The sequence below is a fragment of the Somniosus microcephalus genome, chromosome 3, assembly GCF_052327205.1.
Source record: "Somniosus microcephalus isolate GS21.2 chromosome 3, FLI_Smic_1.0, whole genome shotgun sequence".
NCBI lineage: Eukaryota > Metazoa > Chordata > Chondrichthyes > Squaliformes > Somniosidae > Somniosus > Somniosus microcephalus.
The window spans coordinates 290,702,867-290,729,095 of record NC_140989.1 but is presented as its reverse complement, the minus strand read 5'-3'; the positions used below and the strand labels follow the sequence as shown (position 1 = coordinate 290,729,095).

Here is a 26,229-nt window from a genome sequence, read left to right as displayed (position 1 = left end):
TCGGCATGTCTTTGCTGGTGTAGCGGTTGTATTCTCTGGAGACTGCATATTCGCAGCGTAGGTGTGATGGTGCGATGTTTGCAAGCATGGGCAGGTGTCGATAAAAGCGTACCGGTGATAATTCTCATAATAGAATTCAGCTAGACATCATTTGACATGCGGGCTCGATAGCCATGCCGGAGCGCAGTACTCCGCTGTAGAGTACACCAGGGTGAGTGCTGCCGTACGGAGGGCTTGAGCATCTGCTCCCCATGTGGATCCAGCGAGTTTCTGGATCAACTACTAGGATCAACTTGACCCTACTCTTTCATTTCTTCCTAAGGTTCTGGAGACGTTGTCTATATGACTGGGTGCGATCAAGCGTGACTGCTAAATAGTTTTTTTTGGCATTGTTTACCTCTGCACCGCAAAAGGAGACTTTCGAAGCTTGGTTTGCTCGATGGGTGTTGAGGTGGAATGTCGAGGTGACGGTCTTTTGTGGGTTTTGGATATGTATTGATAATTGAACCGGTTTGGTCCATCATTTGACAGTCTTTGAAGTGCCAAAAGTAATGTCTTGTTTATACTGAAATCTGGTGCCCCAGTCTGTGTTTAGTATATGAATCTGCAAGTGTGTAATGAGTGGAGTTGCACCATTTATACAGCTGACTCCCATAAATGTATCTGCTGCCTGTCTTTTCTACACATCCTCCTGACTCCCAAAGCCTTTCCACGATCTACAAGGCACAAGTCAGGAGTGTGATGGAATACTCTCCACTTGCCTGGATGAGTGCAGCTCCAACAACATGCAAGAAGCTCGATACCATCCAGGACAAAGCAGCCCACTTGATTGGCACCCCATCCACCACCTTAAACATTCACTCCCTCCACCACTGACGTACCGTGGCTGCAGTGTACCATCTACAAGATGCACTGCAGCAACTCGCCAAGGCTTCTTTGGCAGCACCTCCCAAACCCACGACCTCTTCCACCTAGAAGGACAAGGGCAGCAGGCACATTGGAACACCACCACCTGCAAATTCCCCTCCAAGTCACACACCATCCTGACTTGGAAGTATATCACCGTTCCTCCATCGTCGCTGGGTCAAAATCTTGGAACTCCCTCTAACAGCACTGTGGGAGTATCTTCACCGCGCAGACTGCAGCGGTTCAAGGCGGCGGCTCACCACCTCCTTCGCAGGGGCAATTAGGGATGGGCAATAAATGCTGGCCTTGCCAGCGACGCCCACATCCCGTAAATGAATTAAAAAAAAAAAAAAACATGCATGGTGTACTTGCATGTAAGTATAGTAGCATGTAAGTATAGTATCTGATCTATGTGCAAGGTAATTGCTTTTCTTGTACTACAAGTAAAAACAAACCAGGTGGGGAATGGAAGTGTAATGGGAAATTTGAGTCTGCCTTCAACTTGTATTGTCGGGCATCTGAATTGGACAAACTAGCATTGATTTGGCATTGTAATTTGGTCTTTCCTTGTTGTGATGAATGTCATTACATCGTTTTTGTGAGTTTAGAACCCATGTTTACTGTTAGATTAGCCTAAACCAAGAAGCCCTGCGTTTTATGACTAGTTCACTTGGTATGTTTTTAATGTTAGTCAATAAGTCTGCTGCAATCCGAGTTTAGAAGTTAAATATATTTTGTATGTTTTATTAAAAAAAAAATTTAAAAAAATGCTGTGCATACTGGAGCAGTACATCACTGATCGTGGTCAGGAAGAACATGTGCCTCATGCTAAAAACAAAGGTGTTCTCCAGATCATCTTTGTTTACTAAAAATGATCTACTGAATACTGCAGCCTTGTAAGGAAAGACCAGAACAGTGTGACATTGCGTGCGCACTGTTTGCTACCTCTCCCTGGTGGATAACTGTTGAATTACTCCTCTGTGCAAAATTCTTTTTTTAACTAGGAACAGAAAATATACTTTGTGCATAGTGCACTCTATTTCCCTCTGCCCCCCAATAATGGATACTAAAACAAAAAATATTTGGAAGAAGCTTAGGAATGATGAAATAAACCTTTATCAAACTGTTGCAATGCATTCATTAAACTGGTAGAACTGCAACAAGTAATGGTAATTGTAATGATTCTTATAGGTACCCTTAAATTCATCATTCGGTTAGTCATATGAAGCATGCAAGTCATTCACCCTGGAATAATCACCTAGGTGAGTTCTAGTTTTTTTTTGTAGCTTCTGTGAGAATATGTATTTGTCACATCTAAATAAATGAATGAGTAGAGATAAGAACATAAGACTTGGGAGCAGGAGTAGGCCATATGGCCACTCGAGCCTGCTCTGCCATTCAGTAAGATCATGGCTGATCTTCGACCTCAACTCCAATTTCTGCCCAATCCCCATATCCTTTGATTTCCCCTAGAGTCCAAAAATCTATCTCTCTCAGCCTTGAATATACTTAACAACTCAGCATTCACAGCCCTTTCAGGTAGAGAATTCTGAAGATTCACAACCCTCCAAGTGAAAAAATTCCTCCTCATCTCAGTCTTAAATGGCTGACCCCTTATCCTGAGACTATGCCCCCCAGTCAGGGAAACAACCTCTCAGCATCTACCCTGTCAATCCCCCTCAGAATCTTATGTTTCAATGAGATCACCTCTCTCTCTTCTAAACTCCAGAGAGTATAGGCCCAATCTCTCCTCATAGGACAACCCTCACATCCCAGGAATCAATCTAGTGAACCTTCGTCGCACCGCCTCTAAGGCATGCATATTCTTCCTCCGATAAGGAGACCAAAACTGTGCACAGTACTCCAGGTGTGGTCCCACCAAAGCCCTGTACAATTGTAGCAAGACTTCCTTACTCTTGTACTCCAACCCTCTTGCAATAAAGGCCGATATGCTATTTGCCTTCCTAATTGGTGTCAGCCAGTGGCTCAGAGTCCAAAGGTTGTGGTGGTGGGGGGGGTTAGTAGCTATTGGTCTGGATTTTGCAGTCAGCCGCGAACAAACAGTACTCGCTGTTCATTACTCTTACAGCTGCCCACAGCCTTTTAGTGGGCTTTTGCATGGCAACTTTTATGGTAATTAGAGAGCCATTTCAGCGAGACACCCTCTACAGGGGACCTGTGAACAGGGCAAGCAACAGCGTGTCTCTTCAACCAGTCGGATTGAAGAATCCTTACTGAGACATGGCAGAGCCTAAACCAGGAAGTGTAAATTCGTCCACGTCATTTATTTATAACAAGAAAAACAATGATTCTAACACCGACTCCTGGGGGACCCCACTGCATAATTCCCTCCAGTCAGAAAAACACCCATTCACCACTACTCTCTACCTCCTATCCCGTAGCCAATTTCGTACCCAAGTTACCACCATCCTTTTAATACCGTGCACTTGTATTTTCCGAATAAGTCTGTTATACTGTACTTTACCAAATGCCTTTTGAAGGTTAATGAGCAGTATTTTCCGATCGGAGGCTTCCCGTGTGCGGAAGCCTCGAATCTGGGAAAAATCTACTCCCTTACCTGAGGGCTCCCGAGATGCATATAGTTTCGATGCTGGGCCTCTCGAACTCCAAGTGTGCAGGGCCTACGTATCCCAGGGGTGAATGTGGTTCGCAAGCGTCCCTGGGATCACGTGGGCCATGGGGAGCCAATCAAAGAAGGGAATCTCCCTTCATACACTTGACAGATAGACCTGTCAAATATATGAATGGAGATGACCCCAAAAACACTACAAAACATTTTTAAAAATTTAAATCACATTTTTAAAATTAGTTGAAATTACAATAAATTAAATATTCTGAACAAAAACTTTATTTTTTGAAAAAAATAAAAGTTTTTTTTACAAGGCTAAAAATAAACTTACCTTTTTTTAAAAAAAAGTATTTTTAAATGACTGGAAAAAAAAAAATTTCAATTCGTATCCTGGTAAAAGCAGGCCATACGCCTGCTTTTACCAGGCATAAGAATTCTAAAGGTTTTCTGTGGGCGGAGGGGCTCCAGAAAGTGGAACTCTCCCCCCGCAGGCGTCCGAACTGTCAAGAGCATTCTTGTCAGATCGGAAATGCCGATTTTCAGCACATGCACTGTGCGTGCCTGAAACTGGCATTTCTGATGTCCCTACGGGTAGGTACACCACGTACCCACTCGTAGGGATCAGAATATACGGCCCAATATGTACAACATCCACTGCACTACCTTTATCAAACCTCTGTTGTTACTTCATCAAAGAACTCAATTAGGTTAGTCAGACACGATTTGCATTTAACAATTCCGTGCAGGCTATCCCTTATTAACCTATGCTTCTCCAAGTGAAAATTAATTTTTTCCTTAACAATGGTCTCTAGTAGTTTCCTACCACTGACGTTTTCCTCATCGGCGCCCGGCCCCGAAACCCCCCCCTCAGGAACTGGCGCCTCACAACTTGAGCCGTCTCTGGGAAATGACCTCCGTGCCTTTTCATTCTGCACAGAGGGGTTTCCTGTACAGGCTGCTCCTGCACACACTCCACTTTGCCATCTTCGTCTGCCGTCTGGACACGCCATCTTGCCGTCCGGTGGAGGCGGAGGTCCCCAATGGAGGGTTTTCTACGTGGGAGTCCTCCCTTTTTCTATTGGGGACTTGGCCTGGAGGGTGTTGCATGGAGCAGTCCCGTGCAATAAAGTTTTAAACAGGTTCACAGACTCCCAGGACGCCTGCCTTTTCTGCGGCCTGGAGGAGTCTGTTTTTCATGTGTATATATGGAGTGTGAGAGGTTGTAGCCTCTCTTCCATTATTTGAAGGGGCTGCTCCTTGATTTTTGACTGCACTTCAGTCCCACACCCCTGATCTTCGGTCACCCGGTGCGGAGGGGAGTGGACAGATCGGAGGACCTCCTCATAGGACTGCTCCTGGACCTGGCCAGAGTTGCCATTAACTGGTCCAGGCAGCGGGTGGTCGAGGGGGTCGTTCGGCCCGATTGCCTACCTCTTTCGTGGCCACGTTCACGCCTGGGTGGCCCTTGAGTTGGAGCACGCGGTGTCTGCTGGCACGCTTGAGGCCTTCCGCGACCGGTGGGCGCCGCGGGGACTGGAGTGCATCATCACCCCGACCAATGAAATTTTAATTTAATTTGTTACTGTTCTTTTAAAGTTTTATTAGTTACAGTTTATTTGTTTTAAGAGTACACTGATTGGCCTGTAGTTACCAGGTTTATCCCCCTCCCCATTTTTGAACAGGGGTGTAACATTTGCCGTCCTCCAGTCCTCTGGCACCACTCCCATATCCAAGGAGGATTGAAAGATCGTGGTCAGAGCTGCTTCTATCTCCACTCCAGCCTCTCTCAGCGACCTAGAATGCATCCCATCTGGACAGGGTGACTTGCTAACTTTGAATAATGCCAACCTATTTAGTACTTCCTATCTATTTTTATTCTATTCTATATGTCTATTTACCCCCCCCCCCCCCCCGCCAATCTCTCTCGCAACATTGGGAGAATTTTAACATGGTGAGCGGGTGGGAGTGGGTGCGGGTAGGGGGTTAAATGGTGCAAAATTTGAGAAATCCTTATGGGAAAGGAAGAGCAGCAGCACCTCCTCCCTGCCCCCCAGGCTCTCTTTTTCCCCCCCCCCCCCCCCCCCCCCCTTCCAAACCCGGGGTCAGGGATCAGACTTGTATGCTACTGCAGCCTCCTCTGGAGTGCTCTCCGCTTGACTAGAAGCCATGCCGATCAATCGGGCTGACTTCTGGGCAGGGAACCTGTCAATGATGTAAGACGTACACTGTGGAGTTAAATCTCATTCAGTACCTCAGTCATGCCCTCTGCCTCCATAAGATTTCCTTTTTTACCCCTAATCGGCCCCACCATTCCTTTAACTATCATTTTACTTTTTACATGCTTATAAGATTTTTGGGTTCCCTTTTATATTACCAGCTAATTTTTTTCATACTTTCTCTTTGCCTTTCTTGTACAGTTTTCCCCCTGCGCTCTCTGTATTCTGCCTGTTTTTCTACTATATTCTGTACCTGACATTTGTCCTAAACCTTTTCTGTTTTATTTTAACTGCCATTTCCTTTGTCATCCAGGGAGCTCTAGCTTTGGATGACCCGTCTTTCCTCCTTATGGGAATATCATAGAATGGCCTCCTTCTGTGCTGTAACCATTTGGCCATCGAGCCCGTGCCAGCTCTCTGCAAGAGCACTTCAGCTAGTCCCACTCCCCAGCCCTTTCCCTGTAGCCCTGCAATTTTTTTTTCTTCAGGTACTTATCTGATTCCCTTTTGAAAGCCACGATTGAATCTGCCTCCACCACCCTTTCAGGCAGTGCATTCCAGATCCTAACCACTCACTGCGTAAATTTTTTTTTTCCTCATGTTGCCTTTGGTTCTTCTGCCAATCACCTTAAATCTGTGTCCTCTGGTTCGCAACCCTTCCTCCAATGGGAACAGTTTCTCTCTATCTACTGTCTGGACCCCTCATGATTTTGAACACTTCTATCAAATCTCATCTCAACTTTCTCTGCACCAAGGAGAACAACCCCAACTTCTCCAGTCTAGCCACGTAACTGAAGCCCCTCATCCCTGGAACCATTCTGCACCCTCTCTAAGGCCTTCACATCCTTCCTAAAGTGCAGTGCTCAGAATTTGACACATTACTCCAGTTGAGGCCGAATCAGTGTTTTATAAAGGTTCATTATGACTTCCTTGCCTCTATTTATAAAGCCCAAGATCCCATATGCTTTTTTTAACCGCTTTCTCAACCGGTCCTGCCACCTTCAACGATTTATGCACATATACCTGCAGGTCTCTCTGTTCCTGCACCCCCTAGCTTGGTTTGTACCTGAAGTATCTGCCTTGAAGGCCTGACATCACTCATTAACTGTTTTCGTGGCCAATCTTTGTTTTCAGTCCACCTGTGCTAGATCCCTTCTCAAATCACAGATATTGTCTCTCTTCCAGCTGGGTATTTTCACTTTTTTGATTTTTCTTCATCCCTTTCCATAGCTGCTTTAAACCTATTACCCAGAAATTCTCCCACTGCAACACACTATATTGCCCTACATCATTCCCCAGAACTAGATCCAGCACTACCTCCTTCCTCGTTGGGCGAGAAACCGACTGATTAAGAAAGTTCTCCTGTACGCATTTTAGGAAATCTTCAACCACCTTGCCCTTCACTTTGTTTTTCACCCAGTCTATATTCAGGTAATTGAAGTCCCCTACTATTACTGCACTATTATTTTTATATTTCTCAGATTTGCTCCTCAGTCTCATTATTTGGGGATCTAGAGTAAACACCCAGCAATGTAACAGCTCCTTTTCTGTTCCTTAACTCTAACCAAATAGAACCCTCTAGTATATCGTCCCTCTTTAGAACTGTGATATTATCCTTGATCAATACTTTGGCACCCCTTCCCTCCCCCCCAGGCGCCTATCCCACATGAATACATTGTAGCCAGGAATGTTTAGTTCCCAGTCCCACTCCTACCCATGCTTAAGCCAGGTCTCCGTTATAGCCACTATATCATAACTCCATGTGGCAACTTGCACCTGTAACACTCCTCGCATTAACACACATGTATTCCAACACCATTACAATAGCAAAATGCTGCGGATGCTGGAAATCTGAAATAACAACAGAAAACGTTGGAAAAGCTCAGCAAGCCAGGCAGCATCTGTAGAGAGAGAAACAGAGTTAACGTTTCAGGTCGAAGACCTTTTGTCAGAACTGGAAACAAGCAGGAAAAGGAACAGATTTTAAAGCAAGTTTAGGGGCTGGGAAATGGGGGATGGGATGTTTGAACAAAAGGGAAGGTCTGTGATAGGATGGAAGGCAGAAGAAGAAAAGAGGCTTTGAGATATTCAAGGCAAGCGGCGATGGTAATGGGACAGGTTACGAAATAAAGAATGGCTCTAGATGGAGTGTGAATAGTGCTGGCAGAATGAAAGACAGCTGCCATGTGGGGGGAAAAAAAAGAAGCACAAACAAAGTGTGGATAAAAAATATAAATGTGATAGGGGCCGAGGTTATGATCTGAAATTGTTGAACTCGATGTTGAGTCCAGAGGGCTGTAAAGTGCCTAATCGAAAGATGAGGTGCTGTTCCTCGAGCTTACGCTGAACTTCCGTGGAACAATGCAAGAGGCCGAGGACGGTGAGGTCTGAGTGGGAATGGAGTGGTGAATTAAAGTGACAGGTGACCGGAAGCTCAGGGTCCCCCTTACGGACTGAACGGCGGTGTTGCGCAAAGCGGAACTGTGTTGGTCACTGCGTTATTCCTCCACCTAATTCCTGCTCTTTCTGCGCTATTCTTTGTTCTGTTGCTGTTTGTCCCTCCTAGTTTTCTACGCACCTTGTTTCTCCTCTCTGCTGCTACGTCCTGGTGCCTCTCCCTCTGCCAAATTTAGTTTAACCCTCCCCCCACAGCATCAGTTAACCTCCCCGCAAGGACTTGATCCCAGCCCTGTTCAGGTGCAACCCATCTAGCTTGTATAGGTCCCTCCTGCCCTAGAACTAGCCCCAATGCCCCAGGAATCTGAAGCCCTCCCTGCTGCACCACTTCTACAGCAACACATTCACCTGCACTATCTTCTGTTTCTGTACTCACTAGCATGTGGCACTGGGAGTAATCCCCTTACAACAATTTTTACTTATGTAGTATTATAATATGAAGAACAACAGGACAGATTGATCCTTTGCTCGATTTCTTTCATCGGCTTCATTAAAGGCTATAATACTTGATCAAAAATTGCCTTCAGTGAAAATCCTTTATGTAGAATCTTAGTCAAGTATTCTGGAGATAAACTACTTTTCATTTCTCAGTAGAAGTTATTTCAATGTGTGGTTCTGGTAATCAGTTAGCAGAATGTCTGTTCAATGCTCACTCTCTGAGGAAATCCATTATTAGATAAATATCATTTTTCACTGTCTTTGTGTAAACAAATGCTGAAATCTCTTAATAGAAGAAAGTGTTGTGTTCCTCACCTCCCATAATGTGACACTTTGCTATAAAAATATTGAATATTATAAAGTTGCACATAGTGTTTTAGTATTGCAAAAGTAATCTTTAAATTAGCGGAATACTTCTGCTCAGTCATACACGATTAGGTCTGTTTGGTCATGCAAGACCTAACAATACTGTGATATATTAATTCAAGTTAATAAAATACTGCAGGAGAGTTCTCAAATCATGCTAGGGAGCTTTGCTCAAGTATCAGGTATGTCATTAAATTAAAATGTTGAATTTAAACTTTTATTTGATTTGTATTTTTATTCCTTAACTGACTATTCCATATACAGTTGCTGCCCCTTAATCCTATTACTTAACAATGAATGGCTTTTTGATGACTGCTGTACAACCAATAGTGGTACATAACATCTGCAGGGTAGGCTGTGATTGTGTATCTCTATTTTAGTAATTTGGTGGGATTCAGTTGAATAAAAATAGACTCTTCATTGAGATGAATTGACTGTTATATAGGGTTGCACCTGTGATGAAACTAAATTTGATTAAGATAAAGACCACCATTCAGTGTATTTGGATATCATAGAAACATAGAAGATAGGAGCAGGAGTAGGCCATTCGGCCCCTCGAGCCTGCTCTGCCATTCGATGAGATCATGGCTGATCATCCAAATTCAGTACCCTGTCCTTGCTTTCTCCCCATATCCATTGATCCCTTTAGCCTTAAGAAATATATCTAACTCCTTCTTGAATATATTTAATGAATTGGCCTCTACTGCCTTCTGTGGTAGAGAATTCCACAGGTTCACCACTCTCTGGGTGAAGAAATTCCTCCTCATCTCAGTCCTAAATGGCTTATCCTTAGACTGTGACCCCTGGTTCTGGACTCCCCGGCCATCGGGAACATCCTTCCTGCATCTAGTCTGTCTAGTCATGTTAGAACTTTATAAGTTTCAATGAGATCCCCTCACACTCTTCTAAACTCCAGCACGTATAAGCCCAATCGACCCAATCTCTCCTCATACGTCATTCCTGCCATCCCAGGTATCAGCCTGGTGAATCTTCGCTGCACTCCCTCCATGGCAAGAACATCCTTCCTCATAAGGCGACCAAAACTGCACACAATACTCAAGATGTGGTCTCACCAGGGCCCTGTACAACTGCAGCAAGACATCCTTGTTCCTGTACTCAAACCCTCTCCGCTACGAAGGCCAACATACCATTTGCTTTCTGAACCGCCTGCTGCACGTGCATGCTTACCTTCAGCGACTGGTGCACAAGGACACCCAGGTCTCGTTGCACTTCCCCTTCTCCCAATCTATTGCCATTCAGATAATCTGCCTTCCTGTTTTTGACACCAAAGTGGATAACCTCACATTTATCCACGTTATATTGCATCTGCCATGTTTCTGCCCAATCACCCAACCTGTCCAAATCATCCTGGAGTTTCTCGGCATCCTCCTCACAGCACACACGCCCACCCAGCTTTGTCTCATCTGCAAACTTGGAGATATTACATTTAGTTCCCTCGTCTAGATCATTAATATATATTGTGAATAGCTGGGGTCCTAGGACCAATCCCTGCGGTACCCCACTAGTCACTGCCTGCCACTCGGAAAAAACCCGTTTATTCCAACTCTTTGCTTTCTGTCTGCCAACCAGTTCTCTATCCAAGTCAATACCTTCCCCCCCCAATCCCATGTGTCTTAACTTTACATGCTAAAGCCTTCTGAATGTCCAAATACACCACATCCACTGGTTCTCCCTTATCTATTTTACCAGTTACATCCTCAAAATATTCCAGTAGATTAGTCAAGCATGATTTACCTTTTGTAAAAATTTGATAATTAAAACTATAATATAATTCATGAATGATTTTTTTTAAAGTCAGACAATTGAATTTGTAAGTATTTAAAATAAAACTTAAGGCAGAAATAAGTTTCTTTTTAATTGAACTGAAATACGACGTCATTTTTGATGCAGTATACCTTTTTTTTTTGTCCTCATCTGGTAGAGGATTACCAGTGCTGGGAGATGGAACTCTTTTGTATGTTTGGTGCCCACACCCTTTTAAAATTTTTACTTTACAAATATTTATTCACTCCCCTTTTAAAAACTGTTAGGGAACCTGCTTCCACTACTGTTTCTGGTATTTTATTCCAAGTCTTAACAATCCTCTGCATAAAAATTCTCTGAACCTCTCCCATCATTGTTTTGGTACCATCTAAATTTATGACCTCTAGTTACTGGCTCACCGAGCAGTATAAATAGTTTTTCCCTGTATACCTGATCAAAACTCTTTAAACCCGCTATCAGATCTCTTGTTAACCATCTTTGTTCTAATGAAAAAGCCCTAGTTTAGAAACTTCAAATGTCGGGCGCTCACCATTTTGGAGTGGGGGATTTGAAGCCATGCAGTAGATTAAATAGGACACAGCATATTTATTGTTTTGCCTGCACAACAATTTCAGTAATGTTTGAGAGATCTGCAGGAAGGCATGGAGGACCCAAGTTCACTGATGAAGGTGTAGACCTGTTTCTGCATGAAATCAGGCAGAGGAGGGAGGCACTGTTTGGCATGGAGCAATGCAGGCTTGCAAGGAGAGCAGCACAGCATCAGTGGCAGGAAGTGGCTAGGACAGTCAATGCCAACTCAATCACCCACACATGAGAACTCCATACAGGACAAAATTCAATGACCATACCAGGTTATGCAAGGTAAGAGGCGCCACCTGCACCTTTTAATAGTGCACTGTACTGAGCATGTTGACCACATGCAGTAACTTCCTCCCTCACATAGTTTTAAAATGTTTGAATTGCTTGTCGTCAATGCCAGGCAGAGGGGTGAGGCTGATTAGGGACTAAAAAGGAGACCTACACATGGAGGCAGAGGGCATAGACGAAGTACTAAATGCGTACTTTGCATCTGTCTTCACCAAGGAAGAAAATGCTGCCAAGTCATAGTGAAAGAGGCGGTAGTGGAGATACTGGATGGGATAAAAATTGATAGAGGAGGTACTAGAAAGGCTGGCTGTACTTAAAGTAGATAAGTCACCAGGACTGGATGGGATGCATCCTAGGATGCTGAGGAAATCACAGAGGTACTGGCCATATTCTTCCAATCCTGCTTAGATACGGGGGTGGTGCCAGAGGACTGGAGCATTGCAAATGTTACACCCTTGTTCAAAAAAGGGTGCAAGGATAAACCCGGCAACTACAGGCCAGTCAGCTTAACCTTGGTAGTGGAGAAGCTTTTGGGAACGATAATCGGGTGAAGTTAACAATCACTTGACAAGTGTGGATTAATTAAGGAAAGCCAGCACGGATTTGTTAAAGGCAAATTGTGTTTAATTAACTTGATTGAGTTTTTTGATGAGGTAACAGAAAGGATTGATGAGGGCAATGCGGTTGATGTGGACTTCCAAAGGGCATTTGATAAAGTGCCACATAATAGGCTTGCCAGCAAAGTTGAAACCCATGGAATAAAAGGGACAGTGGCAGCATGGATACGAAAGTGACAGGAAACCGAGTAGTGGTGGATGGTTGTTTTTCGGACTGGAGGAAGGTATGCAGTGGTGTTCCCCAGGGGTCTGTACTAGGACCACTGCTTTTTTTGATCTATATTAATGACTTGGACTTGGGTGTACTGGGCACAATTTCAAAATTTGCAGATGATACAAAACTTGGAAGTACAGGAAACTTTGTTATCCGGAGGCTAAATGTCCGCCAAGCTCGAGCCACCGGCAAAAATCAGGAGCTGTATTTTTTCTTTTCGTTGCTTTTTTTTCCCCCCAGTCAGGCACTGCAAGGTCTGTAGTTATAGCAACAGCTTCAGCTAGAGATGCTTGCAGCTGCAGCCGACTGTTTAGAAGCTGTTGCTAAGCCACAGTGTTTGTTGTCAGATACGGAGATGAAAACCTCCGTATGCTTCAATATTAGAGCTGGAGTGTCCGGCAGTTTTGAGGGAACGGCAACAGGTCGGTGCCGGATAGCACAAAGTTTCCTGTATAGTGAACAGTGAGGAGGATAGTGATGGACTTCAAGAAGACATAGACTGGCCGGTGGAATGGGCGAACACATGGCAGATGAAATTTAATGCAGAAAAATGTGAAGTGATACATTTTGGTAGGAAGAACGAGGAGAGGCAATATAAACTAAAGGGTACAATCCTAAAGGGGGTGCATGAGCAGAGAGACCGGGGGGGGTATATGTGCACAAATCGTTGAAGGTGGCAGGGCAGGTTGAGAAAGCGGCTAAAAGCATAAACTTGTTAAGTTGTTTGAATCGGAATAGTTATGTCAACTACTATTTCTCTACACATAAGAAATAGGAGCAGGAGTAGGCCATTTGGCCCTTCGAGCCTGCTCTGCCATTCAATAAGATCATGGTTGATCTTCTACCTCATCTCCACTTTCCTTACACATTACCTCATTCAGTCAGCAGTATTTTGAAATTGAACCTATTATGATCCAATTTCCCACACAAGCTAAAATCAAGATGTAGAAATTAGGGCTGCCAGTGATTTTAAAAAATGAATCTCAATTAATCTTATTAAAATTTTTAACCTCAGTTAATCTTGGTTTTTAATTGCGTATTTAATTGATACAATTACTGCATCTACCTTTCAAGTTTATTTTAGACACCTGTTTTTAAAAGTCTGAATAGAATCCCTTTAAATTCATGCAATATTACTGCAAGGTTTCTCTGTTCAATAATGAAAACTAAAAACCATGGCCCGTTAAATTCTAACACTGCCTTGGCCTGACACACTGAACTAAGCTACTGTGAAAAGAGCATCTTATTGCTTGCTGTTATTTTAAATGCTTGCTGATTTGTGATGTAACTAAGATCATTTAATTAAACTTTCATCTTTACATTCAGAAGCTGCATAACCTGCTCATGGATTTGAGCCACCCTGAGAATATGTTCACTGTATAAACAAAGTATTAAAGTTCTGCAGACTATCTCTGTCCTGGGTCTACGTTCCAGTTTTCTGCAGCAAGCTATTTTCCCGTGCGCACTTCCTACATATCGTCTTTTAGCTGCTTGTTACAAACAAGAATTGGGCACGGCGGCATGGAGGTTCGCTCTGAGCGGAGAAAAGAGCATGTGTTTCTATGCTAGTGCCACCAGCAGTCGAGGAAGTCATAAGGCAAAGGTAGCATAATGGTTATGTTACTAGACTAGTAATCCAGAGGCCCGGACTAATGATCCAGAGATGTGAGTTCAAATCCCACCATGGTACCCTTAATTAAATTAATCTGGAATAAAAAGCTGGTATCAGTAATGGTGACCCTTAACCTATTGGATTGTCATTAAAAACCCACCGACTGTCCTGGTCTGGCCTATATGTGACACCAGATCTACAGCAATGTGGCTGACTCTTAACTGCCCTCTGAAATGGTCTAGTAACAAACAGCTACGAAAAACAATAATAAGAATAAAACCACCCGGCACTGGCTTCGGACACTACAACGACACACCCAGCCCAGTCAACCCTGCAAAGTCCTCCTCACTAACATCTGGGGACCATAGTCTTACTCACAGAATCATATCTTTCAGCCAATGTCCCAGACTCCTCCATCACCATCCCTGGTTATGACCTGTCACCAGAGGTGGCAGCACATGGTAAACCTTGGGAGGGAGTCCTCAACACTGACTCATGGCTTCAGGTCAAGCATGGGCAAGGAAAACTCCTGCTGATTACCACCTACCACCCTCCCTCTACTCCTCCATGTTGAACACCACTTGGAAGAAGTAGCAAGGGCACATAATGTACTCTGGGTGGGGACTTCAATGTCCATCACCGAGTGGCTCAGTAGCATCACAACTGACCGAGCTGGCCGAATCCTGAAGGACACAGCTGCCAGACTGAGAACACCAACATGAGGGAAAAACCTACTCGACCTCGTCCTCCCCAATCTACCTGTCGCAGATGCATCTGTCCGTGACCACCACAATCTTTGTGGAGATGAAGGATATGCTGTCATGCTGAAGGCTAGTGCTCCAGAACTAGCCGCGCCTCTAGCCAAGCTGTTCTAGTACAGCTACAACACTGGCATCTATCCGGCGATGTGGAAAACTGCCCAGGTATGTCCTGTCCTCAAAAAGCAGGACAAATCCAATCCAATCAATTACCGCTCCATCAGTCTACTCACAGTTATCAGCAAAGTGATGGAAGGTGTCGTCGACAGCGCTATCAAGCGGCACTTATTCACCGATACTCAGTTTGGGTTCCACCAGGACTGCTTGGCTCCAGACCTCATTACAACCTTGGTCCAAACATGTACAAAAGAGTTGAATTCCAGAGGTGAGGTGAGAGTGACTACCCTTGACATCAAGGCAGCATTTGACCGAGTGTGGCATCAAGGAGCCCTAGTAAATTTGAAATCGGTGGGAATCGGGGCAAACTCTCCACTGGCTGGAGTCATACCTAGCACAAAGGAAGATGGTTGTGGTTGTTGGAGGTCAATCATCTCAGGCCCAGGACATTGCTGCAGGAGTTCCTCAGGGCAGTGTCCTAGGCCCAACCATCTTCAGCTGCTCCATCACTGACCTTCCTCCAACATAAGGTCAGAAGTGGGGATGCTCGCTGATGATTGCAGAGTGTGTTAAGAACATAAGAAATAGGAGCAGGAGTAGGCCATTTGGCCCCTCGAGCCTGCTCTGCCATTCAATGAGATCTTGGCTGATCTGATCTTAGGCTCGGCTCCATTTCCCTGCCCACTCTCCATAACTCATCACTCCCTTATTGTTCAAAAATCTGTTTATCGCCACCTTTAAATATATTCAATGACCCAACCTCCACAGCTCTCTGGGGCAGAGCATTCCACAGATTTACGACCCTGTTCTGTTCCATTCGAATCTCCTTAGATAATGAAGCAGTCCATGCCCGCACACAGCATGACCTGGTAGACATTCAGGTTTGGGCTGATAAGTGGCAAGTAACATTTGTGCCAGGCAATGACTATCTTCAATAAGCGAGAGTCTAACCACCTTGATATTCAACGGCATTACCATCGCTGAATCCCCCACGATCAGCATCCTTTGGAGGGGGCGGGTGTCATCATTGACCAGAAATTTAACTGAACCAGCTGCATAAATATTGTGGCAACCAGAGCGGGTCAGAGGCTGGGTATTCTGCGGCGAGTGTCTCCCCTCCTGACTCCCCAAAGCCTTTCCAACATCTACAAGGCACAAGTAAAGAGTGTGATGGAATACTCTCCACTTGCTTGGATTAGTGCAACTCCAACAACACTTGAAGCTCGACACCATCCAGGACAAAGCAGCCCGCTTAATTGGCACCCCATCCATCATGTTAAACATTCATTCCTTCCACCACCGGTGCACTGTGGCTGCAGTGTGTACCATCTACAAGATGCACCGCAGCAACTCGCCAAGGCTTCTTCGACGACGACACCTTCCAAACCTGTGACCTGTACCACCTAGTAGGACAAGGGCAGCAGGTGCATGGGAATACCATTACCTGCAAGTTCCCCTCCAAGTGACACATCATCCTGACTTGGAAATATATTGTCATTCCTTCATCGTCGGTGGGTCAAAATCCTGGAACTCCCTAACAGCACTAAGGGAGTACCTTCACCACACTGACTGCAGCGGTTCAAGAAGGTGGCTCACCACCACCTTCTGAAGGGAAATTAGGAATGGGCAATAAATGCTGGCTTTGCCATTGATGCCCACATCCCAGAAAAGAATTTAATTTTTTTTTTTAGCAAGTTAAAACTCTGGGCTGAGGGTAGGCAAAATCTTATTCCTACCTAGGCACACTGTGTAACCTTCGCGATTAATGGGCATTTAAAAAAAATTAACGCGTAATCGCAGAAATTATTGCAATTAATTGACAACCCTAGTAAAACATTTTATTTTGTGGATTGGATGCCATCGATCATATAAAGTTGAAAAAGTATGTATATGCTTTATTGCAATATGAATTTTGTATCAAGTTAGGCTTCGAAGGTTTTGCCAGTATGCTTAAAATGGATGTTAATTATTCTACTCCATTACTTTCAAATTAATGGCCCGAATTTTGGGATTGTAATGAAAGTGAAACTGTTGGTGTTCGCCGTCATTACCCTGTGAAACTGACAGCAACTTCTGGCGTCCACACATGCGCAGTTAAATGCGGAAATCCAGAAGTTGCTGTCATTGATACCCTGCTGCTCCACAGGGTGCACTGTTGAAGAGCCTGCAGTTGGTAATCAGACAGAACCGGTGACTTGACATGAATTTCCCCTTTTACGCTGTAATATAGCTGTTAAAACCCTTCAAAAAAGTTAAACCTTGTTCACTGAGGTGTATCTGTTTTTAGCAGCGTACTAAGTCATAATTACTGCTGAACAACCTCTCTGGCCCAGAAAAACTAATTTTAAATTTGTGGAATGTCAAATGTTTCCATTATAATTGCATATTTTTAAATATTTTTTCAAAGTTTGCTTATGATATTTCAGTTTTTACCTTAATCCCATGTGTATGTCCCAATCTTTATTTTGCTCTCTGTAAAATGATGAAAAAGTTAAGGATAATAAGTACTTTATACTTCCTGGTTTGCTAGCTGAGAATATTCTTCAGTGTGATTGACTGCTTAGCCTGCTTGATGACCCCACTCTTGATGGACGCTGGAGATCCCCTAGATCAAATTAACGTCCGGAAAGGTGAAATCCGCACCACCGTGATCGCTACATCTTTTTTTTAGGCAGCTTTCTTCGAGGTGAGCAGTGAGCGCCCTCCCTTTGCAGCTGACTGCAAAATTAGGGCCAATGTCACAAAAATCCATATCATAATTGAAGTCTTCCGTATAGTATCTCTCTAATTAAAACTAATACAAGAAAAAAATCGTGTCCTACTTTTCTCATTGGCTAAATAAGCACTTAAACATACAGATTTATTGACTAGAAGTCAGAAATTCAGAAACTGCACAAAAGCAACCTTGAAAGCTTGCAATTTCAACCAATCATGTTGCTGCATTTGTTCTTTTCAGTCGTTCAAGCTGCCATTTTTATTTCTCCCAGCTGAGTATGTATTGTAGCTGTATAAAGTATATATTTATAAGTTAAATCTATTTTTTTTTTTAAATAGAATTCTGGGAGAAACAAATTACCGAATACACCCATAAAACCAGCCATTGTATGTTAGAACACTTCTTGGATGGATTTCTTTACGCAGGATCTTTTTGAAGCTTGAGGCTTCAATTCTGCTGCATTCCTGGGGTCCCTGACAAGAGGAGGCTCAGCCCAGTAGCAGACTCCCAGAATGTCCCAGTGTCACTCAGCATTTCACACTGGTGGAGTACACCTCCCAGAATTCAGCTTAAGGCTGTCACTTCTTTGTCTGATATAATCCCGGACAGGTAGGCAACCCATATACAAACAGGAAGTTTTGGTCTGTTAATAGCCAGTCTTGCTATTGATCATAAAGTAAAATGTAAGTGCATTAAAAATACTAGATGGTTTTAACTAGACTGGCAAACTTTTCTCCCACTTATGGCCGCCTGATTGGAAGTCCATTTAGCTCATCAGTATACGTTACACCAAGGTGAGCAGTGAGCACAAAAATAAATTATATTAAATGTAATATAATTCGGCGGCATAGACAGAAATCCCAAAATATAACAATGATCTAATTTCATAGTTAACTTCACAAAAAATGCATATATATGTGTTTTATTTATATACCTACTTAATTAGATTAAAATGTGTGTGCATATGTATATATATTTTTAGATATGTAGTTGCTCAATTTAATGTGTAACCGGTTGTGCTCATCACATTGGTCATTCTGACCCTCCATTGTAATGTTGCTACTATTGCTGACTATGTTCTGTGCTTAGCAGTTTTTTTTATTATTGAAAGATTAAATTCTGTTTCAAAATAAAATGTGCTACATTAGAGAAACATAGCAGTAGATGATAATGCTTCCCATGCAGTAGAATCCTGGTGGATAGGTGCAATGACCCTGTTTGGCCCACAGAGGGTACACATTATCTTATGACCTTACAGAAAATAGCAATGACATCAGATATTTTTCTCATTTGGTTACATGATTATGAAGAATATGGAAATATGTATTTAAGAGGGTAATTCCCTTTCTACCATGGTTATAGCCATGTAAATGTTTGAATACTACATTTCACACCTTCATTATGGAGCACTGCTGCTTGTGCAGCGCAATAAAAGGTATTGGAATACTGTAGATTATTTCAATCAAGCTATTTACTACCAATTGCAATGTAATGTGTTTATTACTGCAATTCAGTTATAAGCTTTTGTTCTCTTAAACACATGTTACAGCACTATTTATTTTCCCTATCTGAGGGGAGCTCACTTGTATACAATGGCTCAGATTTTGTGGTAATAATGGTGAGGCTATCAGCACTCGCCATTATGATGTAAATCCAACAGCAACTTCTGGCGTCTGCACATGTGCAGTAAAGCGCAGAAATCCCGAAGATGCTTTCTGAGCTGCCCAGCTCCTCTACAAGCTTCGCTATAATGGTACCTCACCAATTACTGCCAAACAACCTCTGCACTGAAAATGAACTTTTGCAAGTATGGAGTCTCATTCCTTCAGATTTTAATTATTGTGGGAGATTTTTAAAATAATTACTTTTTCTTTCTCTCTCTCTCTCTCTCTCTCTCTCTCTCTCTCTCTCTCAATCCCATCTTTCTTTCCCTCTTTACTTTTGCTTTCTGTACATGATTTTACATGGAATTAAATATTCTAACTTGCATTTCCTGGTTTAGACTCTACGGCCTGGATATTAACAGGGGCGGGTTACGTGGGCGGAGTTTCGGACGGGAAACTCGCAAGTCCGGGTTTCCCCGCATGCTGTGGAGTTTTAACAGGTTCCCCTCCCGGAAGTCAGCCTGATTGACTGACAGGCTTGGCTTCCAGTCGGGAAGGAAGAATTCCGGAGCAGGTCGCAGGACCAGATAGCTCCTATCTCCAACCACTGGATGGGGGAGGGGGGTGGTGGTGGTGTCCAAGCCCTGACCCTGGGTGTCTTTGTTCCTGGCCCCCCAAGCTTCTCTTTCCCCCCCCCCCCCTGCCCCCCGCCCCATTTACAATGTTCCATATAATTATTTGGGCCGCGCGGCCCCTTTAAGAGGCTGTGCAGCCCATTCAAAAGTCCGCTCATGCGCAGCGTTTTCAATTTAGAAGCCGGCTTATCGGTTGCGAGGGACCCCTGGAGCGCTGCGTGGTCGTGTAGCTTAAAAGGAACATTGGCCAGAAGGAGGCACTCCGGCAGCTCCTGGCATATGAGCAGTGCTGCAAAGGCACTTCCCTTTTCCCCGAAGCTGTCCTCGCCTCCCTTCAGCTGCTGGGTTTCCCCGAGGCCTGGGAAACCTGGCATGCCACAGGTAAACCTGTAAAACCGGTTAAATCAGAGGCAGCCAGCCTCATTAAAATATTTAAATTGCCAACCCGCCTCCTGGGAAACAATTTTTTAGTTGGACTAGGCACTTTTTAACAATTCATCTTTATTGGCTTAAAATAAATTTTTGCGTTCAAAAATGTGCAAAACCTGTAGAAACATCTAATTGAAAATCCAGTGCATAGCATACACTCTCTTTTTTATAAAAAAAAAAAAAAAAAATCTTAATTCAGTTGTGGATTGGCACACAAGGAATTTCTGTGAAAGACTTATGGGCAAAGCATGGTTTTTCCACAATTTTTGAGTGTCTTTTTTTTCATAAGTTAACTTTTAAACGCCTTTACAGTACAGAGGAGTTTGGTTTTCGCTGAAGCGCAGTACAGTCTGGTGACCACTAGTCGGTGCTGCTACACTAGCTTGTTTGCTTACTGGCCACAGCAATGCTTGTAAATTTTAACCCGACACACAGGACTGCAGTAGCATTTTCCACCTGAATGCATAACGCCAGACGCAGACGATAGTGTCATTGCATTTTTTTTAATAGGTGATCATGGTCAAAATTGCTGAATAGTTTGAGATGCACCATTTTAGCCTGGCTGATTCTTGTTCTTTTGTCTGCTACCACCCTCCCCCACGTATATGTTGAAAATTTAATTGTTGCTTTTATTTTAACCTGAAGTAAGTTTTTGTTAAGTCTGTATTCTAGATTTTTGATTTTCTTGTTTTAAGAGAAAGGTGGAGAAGCTTCCAGATTGAAGGCCAAGGCTGCTGTGGTGGTGCTTTGCTTTGTGTTTGAGTTTAATGTGTGTATGGCATTATTGTCTGTTGATGGTCCATGCACAGCAAAATGACAACCTTTTGGCATTACGCTTAACATGCTGTCATACCCAACAAATTTCATTGCACTTGTTGGGGATACAGAGGCGAGCTTCCCTGATCCATTGTTTTAAAAGGGAGAAAGGGATAGACTGAGTAATTACAAGCCAGTCAGCCTAACCTCTGTGGTGGGCAAATTATTGGGGGGAAAATTCTGACAGACCGTGTTAATCATCATTTAGAAAGGCACTGATTAATCAAGGACTATCAGCAAGGATTCGTTAAAGGAAGGCATTGTCTGACCAACTTAAATTTTTTGAGGAAGTAACAAGGAGGGCCAATGAGGGGAGTGCATTTAATGTAGTCGACATGGATTTCAGCAAGGCTTTTGACAAAGTCACACATGGCAGACTGATCAGAAAACTAAAGATCCAAGGGAAAGTGGCAAGTTGGATCCAAAATTGGCTCAGTGGCAGGAAGCAAAGGGTAATGGTTACAGTATGACTCGGGTGTTTTTATGACTGGAAGGCTGTTTCCAGTGGGTTCCACAGGGCTCAGTACTAGGCCCCTTGCTTTTTGTGGTTATACATCAATGATTTAGACTTCAATGTAGGGGGCCTGATTAAGAAGTTTGCAGATGATACAAACATTGGCCGTGTGGTTGATAGTGAGGAAGAAAGCTGTAGACTGCAGGAAGCTATCAATGGACTGATCAGGTGGGCAGAAAAGTGGCAAATGAAATTCAATCTGGAGAATTGAGGTAATGCATTTGGGGAGGGCTAACAAGGTAAGGGAATACACAATAAATGGTAGGACACTGAGCAGTGTAGAGGACAGAGAGACCTTGGAGTACATGTCCACTGATCCCTGAAGGTAGCAGGACAGGTGGTTAAGAAGGCATGTGGGTTACTTTCCTTTTATTAGCCGAGGCATAGAATAGAAGAGCAGGGAGGTTATGCCTGAACTGTATAAAACACCAGCTAGGCCACGGCTAGAGTACTGCGTACAGTTCTGGTCACCACATTACAGGAAAGATGTGATTGCACTAGAGGGTAGAGGAGATTTACGAGGATGCTGCAGGACTGGAGAATTCTAGCTATGAGGAATGATTGGATAGGCTGGGGTTGTTTTCTTTGGAACAGAGGAGGCTAAGGGGAGATTTGAGTGAGGTGTATAAAATTATGAGGGGCCTAGATAGAGTGGATAGGAAGGACCTATTTCCCTTAGAGAGGTCAATAACCAGGGGGCATAGATTTAAAGTAATTGGTAGAAGGATTAGAGGGGGGTTGAGGAGAAATGTTTTCACCCAGAGGGTGGTGGGGGTCTTGAACTCACTGCCTGAAAAGATGGTAGAGGCAGAAACCCTCATCACATTTAAAAAGCACTTGGATAAAGACCAAGAGCTGGAAAGTGGGATTAGGCTGCATAGCTCTTTTTCGGCCGGCACAGATACGATGGGCCGAGAGGCCTCCTTCCGTGCCGTAAATTTCTATGATCGAATGACACTATCTTCCAGGAACGTGCCTGAGTAACTATTAGCAAATTACAAGGTTAACCAGTTCCAGTATCTATTGCTCTGTAAAGTGGTCCGTCATTCTAGACATTTTCAGCATAGCTTCCAGCAACTGGCCAGGTGCCAGGATCACAACATTGTCTTGGATTAAAATGCGTTGATTTCCAGTCAGCCTGAGCTTTACCAGAAATGAGGTGGTGCTGAACTGTAGAGAACTACTTCTTATCGTGTCCACGGACAGTCTATACATAGCCCAGCCAGAACTGGACACATTTTTGCACCTTGTTGTTGGATTCGGTAAGATCTGCAACAGTGCAGGGTTCCTCTAACGATGGGCATTGCAGGAGATGTTGCATAGTCTGTGCCTCAGTTCCACATTCACAAGTTGTCAGGCTGGTTGAATATCCCCATTTGCTTAGTGACACCTTTGAGCAACCTACACCAGTCCTAAGTCTGTTAAGGCACTTCCAGATTGCCCAGTTGCAATTAGCTCCTGGGGGAAGGCTTTCATCAGGTAAAATTTCCATCGCTGGGGGTTGTTCAAGACTGGCGAGCCGGTCTTTCCACAAGGCGATGCGGGCTTCAGATGAGGTTGATTGTAATGGAACAACACTTCATGAAGCTCTTCCTTGACTTTAGACGGCTGGGTGTAGGTGTGTGACAATGCAGAGGGTGCCTCTCATCTGATGTTTGACGGAGTCGCTCTTTCTTGCTGGCTACCATTCTTCTTATATCAGGGGGAGCGATACCTGCCAGGATATATAGGCTGTTGGTGTTTATTGGTTTTAAGCAACCTGTGATAAATCGGCAGCTTGCATTCAGAACGGCATCCATCTTCTTGGCATGAGTAGACCTTTCCCATGCAGGGCAGGTGTATTCGGCAGTGGAATAGCAAAGAGCAAGTGCACTGGTTCGCAATGTTTTCGGGCTTGCTCCCCATCTTGTGTTAGTAAGCTTATTCAGGATGTTGTTTCGTGCGCTCACTTTTGCCTTTGTCTTCTCGATGTGGTTCTTTAAGGTGAGGCATCGGTCAAGGGTGACTCCTAAGTAGATAGGGTGCTTGCAATGCGTCAGTGTTGCTCCACACCAGGTTACTTTCAACTGGCATTTGGCTTCATGGTTTCTGAGGTGGAATGCACAAACTTGCGTCTTTGATGGGTTTGCACGAAGGTGGTTTTCTTCATAGTAGGATTTTAGTCCCTCCAAGGCCTCAGAAAGCGTTTTCTCCACGGTTTTAAAATCAGTGCTTTGGGCAGTGCCACAAGTCATCAGCATATATAAAACGGCGTGTGACACCGTCTATAGGTTGGTCATTCATGTAGATGTTGTACAGCAGCGGTGCAAGCACGCTTCCCTGAGGAAGACCATTCTTCTGAATACGCCACCTGCTGCACTTCCCACCTAGTTCAACATAGAACCGGCGATTCTGAAGCATGCTTTCTAACAGCTCTGTTAAGTGAATATCTTTTGTCATCTCTAGAATCTTGCAGAGGAGATGTCTATGGTTCACTGTATCGTATGCTGCTGACAGGTCTACAAAAACAGCACCTGTTACCATCCCTTGCTCAAAACCATCTTCAATGTGTTGTGTGAGGTTGAGCAGTTGGCTTGTTGTTGATTTGCCGGGGCGGAAACCTGCTTGCTCTGGAATGATCTTCTCATCTACAGTTGGTGCTATCCTATTGAGTATCAGGCGTTCAAACAGCTTATAGGTGTGGCAAAGCAGTGAAATTGGCCGAAAACTCTTAGGATCTGAGGGATCTTTTCCAGGCTTTAATAGTGCTATTACATGTACCTTCTACCAGATATTAGGTAGCTTGTGTGTTGCCAGACAGTGGTTGAACAATTGTAGGAGCCACTTCTTTGCTTGCTGTCCAAAATGCTTTATCTGCTCCGTTGCTATGTTGTTCAGACCAATTGCTTTCCCGTGTTTTAGACTAGATATACCAGTTTCCAGCTCTTCCATGGTGAATGGTCTAGTGAAGCCAGGATCATCGCTGTACTTCTTCCTATCTAGTTGTGCTCTTGGTTGTTTCTTGTTGAATTTTCCATTTAGGAGCAACTGGTGTGCAACTTGGTTAGCAGACACATTTGGATGTTGGGCAGCTTTCTTGGGATCACCTCCAAGTTTGCATATGAGAGACCATGCCTTCTTGCTGTTTTTTTGTAAGATCTGTTGTCTCTATCAAGGTGTTCCAGGTGTTTTGACATTCTTGAGAGATACTTAACATCACCCTCTCACCGGTAGATATTGTTTCCTCTGAGAAGGGGTCAGAGTCAAATATTGAGACATACTCCCAGTAGAGTTCAGCATTCTCCTTGGTGAGACCAGGGATGTAGTGTACTCTGCAACCTCGGGGGATCTTCCTTCTAGCTGTTTTTTGGACAGCTTTTGCAAAGAGGTTGTAGTGCTCAGGTAGTAGTTTTAATGTGTTTAACCTTGCGGTCAAGTGCTCGTGTGAAACCGTTCCAATCGGCCTTCTTGAAGTTGAAGCGCCTTTTAAATGGTACGACGGTTGGTAACACTGCTGCATTTACCTGGATGCCAATAGGACGGTGTTGTGTCTGTGGTATTGGGTCTGTGACAAGCTTCTTGCAGAGGCCAGCGATGTCGTTGCTGGCAATGGCAAGATCTGGATTATATCTACATTTCCAGCGGGCACTGTGGAAGGAGGCTGGCAATTTAGGATCGCGGATGAGACTAAGCTGGTTAGCGTCCATCCATTCTTCGACTGCTTCTCCATCGTTGTTAGTCTCCTTGTACCCCCATTGGGTACTGTGGCTATTAAAGTCTCCAATGATGATCTGTGGTTTATTGTGCAGGTTGGGTACAGGGTTAGAGAAGCTGAAATCTGTGCCAGGTGGCTTGTACACTGAGGTCACTACTACTTTGCTCAGCTCTACGGTTAGAATTTCGATGTTGTCCTCCTCTATTTTAGAAGTGGCTTCTACAACTGAACCAGCTCTAACAAATACAGCACTGCCATATTGTCGATGAGGTCTTTCAATAGCCAGGACCATTCCTGGTATTTTTGGGCGGTTGTTCTCACTTCCTCTGTCTCCTGCAGGCAGAGGACATCACACTTCAACTCATTGCATAATGTAGCAAGGATGTTTTGTTTAGCTATAGAGAACCCTTCAACGTTAGCAGATATAACAGTCAATGCCGGTCTTGAAAAAGACCCGTGTTTCTGACATCGACGACTACTTCCGTCTTCAGGCATGATGTTGGTACCTGATCAAATTAGCGGTACGAAATCGATGTATACACTACTTGCTGTGCGTGGTGGTGGTAGAATTGGTTGAAACAGGGCCACGACGTGAACGCTTCTACCTTGACCCCATTTAGTAGAGAAGTGACATTTCATGTGCTGACCCCATTTGTATTCCTGTGGTCAGCTTTGTTGATAATGCTGTTGGCAAGTTTCAGGTGTGTAAAGCACCAGTGATTGGAAGTTTATTGTTGGTGGGCAGGAAATGTTATGCTTTTGCAGGAAGGCAGCAAACTTATAACCAAAATGTACATCTGGAAGGAGTGCAGGAAGTCTCCGTGTGCTGTAGGCCTCCAAGAATAACAGTTAGGGTTCCCAACCCTCCCGGAATGACT

The 26,229-nt window shown here is 44.0% G+C and overlaps 1 protein-coding gene across 5 annotated transcripts in view; it reads left to right on the top strand.

Moving 5' to 3' along the window:
* LOC147122054 (guanine nucleotide-binding protein G(I)/G(S)/G(O) subunit gamma-12-like) overlaps positions 1 to 26,229 on the top strand; it is a 186,909-nt gene that overhangs the window by 48,830 nt on the left and 111,850 nt on the right. The window lies entirely within an intron of this gene.